At 53.3% G+C, this 10,394-nt stretch overlaps 1 protein-coding gene across 1 annotated transcript in view; it reads right to left on the reverse strand.

Annotated features, from left to right (window-relative positions):
• The window catches only part of SH3BP4 (SH3 domain binding protein 4), a 33,179-nt gene extending 25,159 nt beyond the window's left edge, over positions 1–8,020 (reverse strand). Inside the window, exon 1 of the mRNA XM_057378671.1 lies at positions 7,947–8,020. The gene's annotated coding sequence lies outside the window, so the exon portion shown is untranslated. The remainder of the gene's footprint in view (positions 1–7,946) is intronic.
• Positions 8,021–10,394: the final 2,374 nt, after the last annotated feature.

Here is a 10,394-nt window from a genome sequence, read left to right on the forward strand (position 1 = left end):
GGGAAAGGGCAGGGAAGAGCAGGGGGAAAGCCCAGAAAAGCAGGGGGAAAAGCAGGAAAAAAAGCAGGAAAGGAGAGAAGAGCTGCCCCCAGAGATGCTGTCCCCTCTGCAGGGTCTGGTACYGACCCCRCTGTTCACAGGAAATATGAACACTCCCAGGATCCCAGAATTATTGAGGCTRGAAAAGCCCTCTGAGGACACCAAACCCAAATTCCCAAATCCCTGCTCCAGGCCCTGCATTCCTCTGCCCTAACAGCCTACAGGGCTTTTCCTGCTCACTCTGTCTCGAGCCCTGGATTTGGGGATTTTTCAGAGCTCCCTGGATTTTGGGGATGTTTCCAGAGTCCCCTGGATTTGAGTTTTTTTCAGAATTCCCTGGATTTGGGAGAAGTTTTCAGATTTACCTGAATTTGGGGGACGTTTCCACAGCTCCCTGCATTTGGGGGATTTTCCAGATTTCCCTGGATTTAGGTATGTTTCCCTGGGTTTGGGGGATTTTTCAGAGCTCCCTGGGCACCCTGTGCCTGGGCCCCATTCCCAGCCAAGAATTCCTTCCCAAAATCCCGTTTTCCCTCTAAACCTGTGAGTTTCACACAATCCCCTGGGATTTGGGATGAGCCCCCGCCTCCTCCCCGTCCCGACCTCATTGCAGGGATCCCATCAAGCTCTGCAGGAGCCCAGATGGACTGTCTGGCTAATTAAGTTAATTAAAGCATTTTTCAGAGGTGATTAACTTTCAGGCAGCTCTGCCCAGGGGAGCAGAGGCCACAGGAGAGACGGGAGGGGAAAAAAAACACATCGCAAAAACAGCCCACCCCACTGTCCCAAAAAAAACCCCATTTGTCCCAAGATATCCCATGGGATGGATTCCCACAGAGGTACCTCCTCTTCCCCTCTTTTTGTGGGGTGCATCCCCATTTCATGGGACAAATCCCCCATTTCCTCCCCTTTTTTGTGGGATCCATCCCCCATCTCCTCCCCTCATTTTAGGGGATGCATCCCATCTCCTCCTCTCTTTTTCTGGGATACACATGGGCATTTCCTCTTTCTTTTTTCTGGGATGCACTTTGTCTTTTTTTGTGGGATTTACCCACAACTCCTCATCCCTTTTTTTTTTTGTAAGATACACTCGCACACCTCCTCTTTTTTTTTCCAGTATGCATCCCCAGCTCCTCCTCTTTTTGTGGGATGCACCTGGGCATCTCTTCTTTCTTTTTCTGGGATGCACTTCGGGTTTTTTTGTGGGATTTACCCCCATCTCCTCCTTTTCAGGGATACTCCCACCTCCTCATCCCTTTTTTTTGTAGGATACACTCTCACACCTCCTCTTTTTTTTCTAGGACGCACCCCAGCTCCTCCTCTTTTTTTCTGCAGGAGACACTCACACAGCTCCAGCTTTTGTGGGATGAACCCACAGACCCCCTCTTTTTTTTTTTTTTCAGGATGCATCCAATCATCTTCTCTTTTTTTTTTTTTTCTTTTTTTCCCTACCCGAAACCTTATCCACCGCAAGGACCAGCTGCTTCCATGCCCAATGCATCAGGAACTATTCCCCACAACAAAAAGAAAATATTTTAGACAAAAATAAACCCAGGGAGGGGATTTGGGGCTGAGGGCAGAGCCACAAGAACCCCACCCCGTGAGCCCTAATCTGATGGCAGCTTTTCCATCAGGGTGGGGAGGGAGAGAGGCTGGACATGGAGGGGAGAGAAATAAAGCAAGGAAATGCCTCTGAGGCGAGGAGGTTTTGTTTCTTTTTTTTTTNAAATTAAAAAAAAAAGAAAAAAGAAGGGAAAAAAAAAAGAAAAAAAGGGAAGTTTCTCTTTGTTTAATTTTAGCCTCGGCACCGAGGGACCCCGCAGCCCCCCCGGCCGCCCTGGGAACGGATGTGAGCCAAGAGGAGCGAGCAGCAGCAGCGAGGAACCAGGCAGGAATTAAGGATTTTAAGGATTTCACATCTCTCACTCTTAGTCCCAGAGGGGTGTGAGARCTGGGGCTGAACTCCCTGAGTGAGCGCTGCACCCGTTACCCCAATTCCTGATGGTTTTGCTCCCTTTTTCCACGTTTTACCTGCTGGAGATGAGTTTGGATGGAGAACCTGAGCATCTTCTCCCGCCACGCCCCGCGAAACGACGGACGCTGCGCCCCAGCATCAACAACCCACCTGTGGACTCATCCCAAACCCCAAAAGGGTCAGAAAAACCCTTTAGGATCGCCCTAAAGCACCTCCCGCCTCGCTGCTCTCCGCTGACCCGGCCGGCGCCGCGCTATTGTTCCACTCCCAAAAAGGGTTTTTTTTATCCCGTTCCTAAGGAAACGGCCGGCGCTGTTCAAACGAGGCCACACACCACGGGGCCAGCCCTGGCCGCCAAAAAACCCCAAAAACCACCCCAAACGCTTCACGGGGATGCCCTAAAGCSCTTCATCCGGGTGGGAGAAGGGCGGCTGCTCGGAGAGAGGGAAGCTCGGGGTTTTTGCAGCTCGGGATGAGCGATGGCCCCACATCACAGCCAGGATTCTGTGCTGGGTCAGAATTGTTTGGGGTCAGTTGGAAAACATCTGGTTGGGTTCTTGGGGCAGTGAATTCCCTCTTGGAATTGATGGGATGGTCCCCGTGGGGCAGGGGAGGAAGAGACTCTGGAGAATTCAGGGAAAAGGAATTACTGTTCATATTATTCTTATTATTAATATTATTCCTATTAATACTACTCTTATTATTAACATTATCCTTATGAATACTATTCTTATTGTTTTTGTTATTATTATTAACAAAATATTATTATTAATAATAATAATTTGTATTTTAAAATAAAAAATGTAGAAAGTGGCTCAGGCACTTCTTTTTTTTTTTAATCATTCCTGTGTTTCTCGTGACTGAAATGGCTTCAAAAGGAGAAAACACCAGGAAAAAATCCTTCCCTTGAGGGGAATTCCTTCCCATGGCAGGGGGTGGAAAMCTGGATGAGTTTTGAGGTCTTTCCAAACCAAATCAAATCTGGGATTCTGTGAGGATCACAAAAAAGAGGTGGGAAGGGGAATGGAAATGGAAATGGGGACTGTGGGATTAGGGATTGGGGAAGGGGGAATGGAAATGGGGAATGTGGGATGGGGGAATGGGAGAATGGGGAAATGGGGATGGGGGAATGGTGAATGGGTTTGGGGAACGGGAATGGGGAACGGGAACGGGGAACGGGGGAATGGGGAATAGGAAATGTGAAGGGGGGAATGGGGAATGAGAATTGGGAAGGGGAATTGGGAAGAGGACCACCAGGAGAAACGAAGGACCCCAGGCTGCAAGGGGGACCACGGGAGGCAGGAGATTCCACAGCAATCCTCATAAATGATGGATGGTGTGGGTGCTCGGATGGCTGTGGTGCCAACYGGGCATCACCTGAGTGCCACAAACCGGACCTGAGCTGCTGGGAGCAGGTCCCTCCRCTTTTTTGGGAAGCCAAGGGACTTGTCAGGGCATGCACGTGCCCTGCTCCCATCATATGAGGCCCTGCAAGAGCTTTCTCCTTCTTCCCTTCCTAAAATCCCAAAGTTTATTTATGGCCACAGCACCACAATAAATGACCAGCAAAGCCCCACAGGCTGGTGACACCTTCAGCTCCTTTAGGGACAGGACTCAGCCCCAGCACCTCCACCAGGGTTGGTTTCTCTCACCCCTCCAGCCTCTCCCAACCCTCCCAGGGAACAATTCCTAATTCCCAAAATCCCAKCTAAACCTCMTATCTTCCAGTTTAAAGCCATTCCCTGCATCCTATCCCTCAATCCCTTGTCCCCACTCCCTCTCCAGCTCTCCTGGAGCCCCTTTGGGCTCTCTGAGCTCTCCCTGGATCCTTCCCTTCTCCACCCAGCTCTCCCAGCCTGGCTCCAGAGCAGAGAAACTCCAATTAAAAATCAGAAATCCATTTTCCAGTGGGTTGATCCCTTCATTTCAAAGCTGACCCATCCCTGGTCATTGGAGAAGTCAATGGGCTACAAAACTTCCCAGGGCATCGCCATCTGTGACAGGGACACAGGGAATGGCTGKAGCTGTGCCAGGGCAGGTTTAGGGTGGATTTTGGGAAAGGTTCTTCTGTCCCCAGAGGGTGCTGGCACTGCCCAGGCTCCCCAGGGAATGGGCACAGCCCCAGAGCTCCAGGAGCGTTTGGACAGTGCTGCCAGGGATGGGATTTTTGGGGGTCTGTGCAGGGACAGGGATTGGATCCGTGATCCTTGGGGTCCTTTCCACTCCATAATCCCATAAAAACCCACCCCACACTCCCCAGCATCCCCTGAGCAGCCTCCCGAGGGGCAGCCTGCAAAGCTCAGGTGTTTCCAGGAGGGATTTTGGGCAGGTGCCCAAGCTGAGCTCAAGATTTGCATTCCCTCCCGTGCCAGCTGCCGTCAGAATCCACCCACGGAGCCAGGAGGACGCAGCTCCCAGACCACTTGAAAACAACGCGGCTGAGGAAGATGCAAATTCCCCAGCTGCCAGCTCCCTCCACCAAAAAACCTCTCGCCATGTCATTATTAACATTTTTCCCCCTAAAAAAAAAAAAAAAAATAAAACCTTACACGGTGTCTCAACCACCTCCTTAACATCCACACAAACTCTTGTGAGCAACCCCACCGGGTTAAAATAAATATTTTAGCTCGGCAAATAGCTTTTCCCCTCATTAAAAGGCAAACATAATTAGGAACGTGGAGCGCTGCTCCGGCTTTAGTTGATTCAAAGTAACGAAGCTGCTATTTTTGAAAAAGCACATTCCCTTCCCTGCCTGAGCAGGGTTATTTTGGAAATTTATATATCCATGGAAAGCTGGCGTCTCTGCCTGCAAAATCCCCCAGGTCGGGAGCAGGGAAAAGAGAGGAAAGTGAGGAATTTCGTGTGAAAAGTGGGAATTTTCTTGCTGTGAGTGACCACGGGGGTAAAACTCATGTGGGAAGAGAATGGAGACTGGAAAGGGGAGGGGATCGTCAGAGAATCGTGGATGGTTTAAAGTTCATCTCGTGGGCAGGGAGATTTCCACCATCCCAGGTTGCTCCGAGCTCYATCCAACATTTCCAGGGATGGGGCAGCCACAGCTTGTCAGGGCAAGCTGCTCCTGAGAATAGGAGGAAAAAGCAGAAAAAAAGCAGGGGAAAAGCTGGGGAAAGAGGGGGGAAAGAAAGGGGGAAAGCAGGAAAAAAAGCAGGAAAAAAAAGCAGGGGGAAAAACAGAAAAAAAAAAAAAGCAGGGGGAAAAGCGGGGAAAAAAAAGAAGCAAAAAAAAACAACAGGAAAGGAGAGAAGAGCTGCCCCCAGAGATGCTGTCCCCTCTGCAGGGTCTGGTACCAACCCCGGTGTCCACATGAAATATGAACACTCCCAGGATCCCAGAATTATTGAGGCTGGAAAAGCCCTCTGAGGACACCAAGCCCACCACGAACCCCTGCGAGAGCCTCAAGCCATCCCAGCAGGATGTAATTCTCATAATCAAGGAATTTTTTGCTTTTTGAGCAAAACCAAGCGTCCCCTTGCCGCAGTCAGGCASGGGGAAATCGGGGAGGAATCCTAATTCCGGAGAAAAGCGGGATCTCACAGCACCCAAGCACAGCCCCCGCCCCAACTCCCGCCGCTCCGCTCGGCGTAACCCAATTATTAACGTGTAATGTATACATTAATTAACAGCCGCGGCTTAATCATCGCGAATCTCAGGGAGAATTAGCCTGGAACGAGGGGGAAAAGCGGGTGATGGGCATTCCACAAGGCGGGGATGCTGCGCTAGGAATTTGCATCCGCCCCATCCCACAGCTCCTCTGGGTTTTGGGGTTTTGGATGGAGAGAGGGCAGAGGAACAAAATAACGTCACTGTCACCGCTTACCCCCGGTACCAAACTCATCCCGAGCGTGAGAAACATTGAGTTAGTCCCAAAGCAGCCAGGAATCCCMAAAAAAATGGGTAATCCCAGGAGCACATCACACACCCGCGCAACCCCACACAGCGCCGGGAGCAACAGTTGGGAAAGCGAACCCGGCACGGAATTCATCCCTCGCTCCCAAATTGTCGCCCCCGGGCATCGGCGACACCACGGCCAGACCCCGCTGGGGAAATCCTCCCGGAAAACAAACGGGGGTGGGATGTCCATCCGAACAGCCCGAACKCCCGGGAAGGGACAGGAGCCATCGCGGAGACCGCCGGGAGCACCGGGAAACGCGGGCGCGCTGCGGGTGACACCGGTGACAGCCCAGTGTCCCCATCCCCAGCGGGACCTGGGGGACACCCGCCGAGCCGCACGGTCGCCATCTGCCAGGGAATGGGGACAGCGAGCCACGCGTGACACGGGCACGGTGACAGCCGCACACGGCGGGGACACRGCGGGGACACRGGCACAGCGACGGCGCGACACACCCGGTCACACACGCAGAGGGGACATAAAACACAGGCAGGGGGCATAAAATTCACACAGGGACATAAAATACACCCAGTCACAAACGCAGGGGACATGTGATATGTCACACACGACACAGTCACACACACACGCGCTGGCACACAGGACACACGACAGTCACACTCRGACACAGGACACAGACACACAAAGGACACTTCACACGCGGTCACAAGCACGGTGTCACACGGGGCACTTCCATAGTCACAAACAGAGGACACTTCCACAGTGTCACATTCCAGTCACACACACAGAGGACACTCAGAGTGTCACACACACACCGTGTCACACGGGGCACTTCCATAGTCACATAGAGGACACTTCCACAGTGTCACACACAGTCACACACACACAGAGGACACTCAGAGTGTCACACTCACAGTGTCACACACACAGGGGACACTTACACGGAGAGTCACAGTCACACAGAGGACCCTTACACAGTGCCACACACACACAGGGGACACTTATAGTGTCACACTCACAAAGTCACAGACACACATTGTCACACACACACAGAGGACACTCACACCCAGCCGCAAGCACACACACACCGTGTCACACGGGGCACTTCCACAGTCACACAGAGGACACTTCCACAGTGTCACACACAGTCACACACACACAGAGGACACTCTCGCAGTGTCACACACAGTCACACACACACAGAGGACANTCACACACGCAGAGGGGACATAAAACACAGGCAGGGGGCATAAAATTCACACAGGGACATAAAATACACCCAGTCACAAACGCAGGGGACATGTGATATGTCACACACGACACAGTCACACACACACGCGCTGGCACACAGGACACACGACAGTCACACTCGGACACAGGACACAGACACACAAAGGACACTTTCACACGCGGTCACAAGCACGGTGTCACACGGGGCACTTTCATAGTCACAAACAGAGGACACTCCCACAGTGTCACATTCCACAGTCACACACACAGAGGACACTTACAGTGTCACACACACAGTGTCACACACAATCTCACAAACGCAGGGGACGCTTACACGGAGAGTCACAGTCACACAGAGGACCCTTACACAGTGCCACACACACACAGGGGACACTTACAGTATCACACTCACACAGTCACAGACACAGAGGACACTCACAGCCAGCCGCAAGCACACACACACAGTGTCACACGGGACACTTCCATAGTCACACAGAGGACACTTCCACAGTGTCACACACACACAGAGGACACTTCCACAGTGTCACACATACACAGAGGACACTTCCACAGTGTCACACACAGTCACACACACACAGAGGACACTCGCACACCCTCCCAGGCTCTCGCACCCTGGCTCACACTCACACCCTCCCCAGCCGCCTCCCCGCGCTCCGCGCTGGCTCAGCCCCGACCCTCCACCACCGCCCGCCCGCCCGGCGCCGCCGCCRSCGCTACAAACTTTTCCCCGGCGGCGTCGGGAGCCCGCGGGGAGCCGCCCCGGTCCCCGGTACCCCCCGGGTGCCCCCGCATCCGCCCGCTCCCGGCTCTCACCCGCGCCCGCTCCGCCGCCGGGACAGACGGGACCAGCGGCACCGGCCCCGCTGCGCTCCCGGGCGCGCCTCCGCCGGCACGGGCAGCGCGCGCCCGCCTCCCGCGCTGACGTCACGGGGCGTGGCACTGGGCGTGGCCGGGGGCGTGGCCGAGACGAGAGGCGGGAGCGCGGGGGGCGTAGAACACGTGGGGAGGGGTCGGGGAGGGAGGACGGTGTGGGGAACGGGAACGGGGATGGGAATGGGGAACGGGGATTGCAAACGGGGATGGGAAACGGGGATGGGGAAATGGGATGGGGAACGGAGAACGGGGATGGGGGACGGGAATGGGAAACGGGGATTGCAAACGGGGATGGGAAACGGGGATGGGGGAGCGTCCTTGCGCGAGGGGCGATGGGCGTGCAAAGCGCGTGTGTGCAGAGGGGTGTGCGTGTGCAAAACGCGGGGGTGATGGCCGCTGTGAGAGGGGCAGTGTTTGTGCAAAAGAAAAATGCACGGAGTGTCCTTGGGCAAAAGACCRGGTGTGTGACTGTCCCCGTGAAAGGAGTAGTGTTTGTGCAAAATAAATGTGCACAGGAGGAGTGTAATTGTGCAAAACATGGGGGGTGATGGCCCCTGTGTGAGGGGCAGTGTCTGAAAAAGAAAAGTGCACAGGGGGAGTGTAATTGTGCAAAACATGGAATGTGTGACTGTCCCCGTGCAACAGTGTTTGTGCAAAACTTGAATTCCTTGGGTTAACCACGGTCAGAGAGTGGCTTCCCAGCTTGCCTCGGCACCCAACACCAAAAAAGGGGGTTGTGTTCCTTAAAATCCCATAGATTAAGGGACCATCCCGCCCTGGGGTTGTGCAGGGTCACCACAGCAGGACYGGGATGGACACGAGGTGCACCCAGAGCTGGTGGCCACCGACACCGCCCCGGTGACCATCTCCTGCTGGATGGCCCTTTGGAGAAGCAGCTGAGTGAGAAATACGGGAGCAGATGGGCCCAGGCCAGGCGAGCCGCCGCTCTGCCCACCCCCTCCTTGTTTTTTCCTGGGTTTAATCGGGATCTGATGATTAAATTTCCTCTTCCTGGTKCTGGCTCCTCCTCAGCGGGGCAGAAGGAGACGGAGCTTTGGCCAGGCCGAGACTGGCTAGCAGCGGGGTGGCCACGGGTCCTTGAGTGGCCAGAACCCATCCCAGGGGTCAGCTGGGAATTCCCAAACCTTTTTCTGGTTCCCCAGGATGAACCCCATTGAGCCACCTCAGAGCAYTCTTTTTTTGCATCGTTATTTTAGGAGTTTTGGGGTTTCTAATGATAACCAGTTCTCTGATTGCAATGGGGCATTTCCATCCCAGTTTTGCCAGTAGGAAATTGTTGGGATGGYACCTGGGCCACCTGTTGGGATGAAGCTGGGCCTTGGCACCGAGCCTAGGGTGCTCCTGTCCCTCTGGTCCTGCAGGTGGTGTGCAAAATTCTCGTTAAAAATCAGGATTTGAATTACTGAAAGGCTGTTTCATTCCCATTTTCCATCCCTGCTGTGATTCCCCATCTTTTGGATGCTGGAAAGCCCAAAATAACTCCTGGATCACCCSGGGCTGGCACCTGGGGTGGCTTTGGGGACAAAAGTGTCTTTTCCAATGGGCTGGAGGGAGTGTAGGAGCATCCCTGTGATCCCTTGGGTGAAACCACATTTCCAGGTGGGAAAACTGTCCTTGGACAGGGTTAAAAATCGGCAATTTGTGCTCCCATCCTGGGAGCAGCTTTCCTGATGCTGAGGATGCGCCGTGGGCATGATGAGCATTCCATCTGCATCCATCCCRCTGTGTTTTAGGGGCATCTCGAAGTTCCCAGGAGCAGCTCAGAGAGAGAAAGGGGATCTTGGTCATAGAATGGACCAAAATCTGTGGTGTGGACTAAAAATCCAGGATGTGGAGCAGAATCCRTGGTGTGCCAGGAAGCAATACCGGGGAACAATTAGTCCTGCACAAAACTCCCTAACAAGGCCAGGCTTCTCTGTGGAATTTTTTTCTGGAATTCTGTCTTGCAGGAAYTCCACGGTGAAGTTCGTTTCTCTGTGGCGTTTCTGAGGAACAAATCTGGCTGGGAATTGCATTCCAAAACACCGCTGCATCCCAAAGCACCGCTGCATCCCAAAACATTGCTCTGTCCCAAAATACTGCTGCATCCCAAAACACCGCTCCATCCCAAAACACTGATCCATCCCAAAATGCTGCTCCATCCTAAACCACTGCTCCATCCCAAAACACTGCTGCATCCCAAAACACTGCTGCATCCCAAAACACTGCTGCATCCCAAAACACTGATCAATCATAAACACTCCCCCATCCCAAAATGCTGCTGCATCCAAAAACACCATTGCATCCTAAAATGCTGCTTCATTCCAAAATACCACCCCATCCCAAAACAGTGTTCCATCCCAAAACACTGCTGGATCCCAAAACACC

Source organism: Malurus melanocephalus, unplaced genomic scaffold (genome assembly GCF_030028575.1).
Source record: "Malurus melanocephalus ecotype Western Australia unplaced genomic scaffold, MMel_1.1 scaffold_369, whole genome shotgun sequence".
NCBI lineage: Eukaryota > Metazoa > Chordata > Aves > Passeriformes > Maluridae > Malurus > Malurus melanocephalus.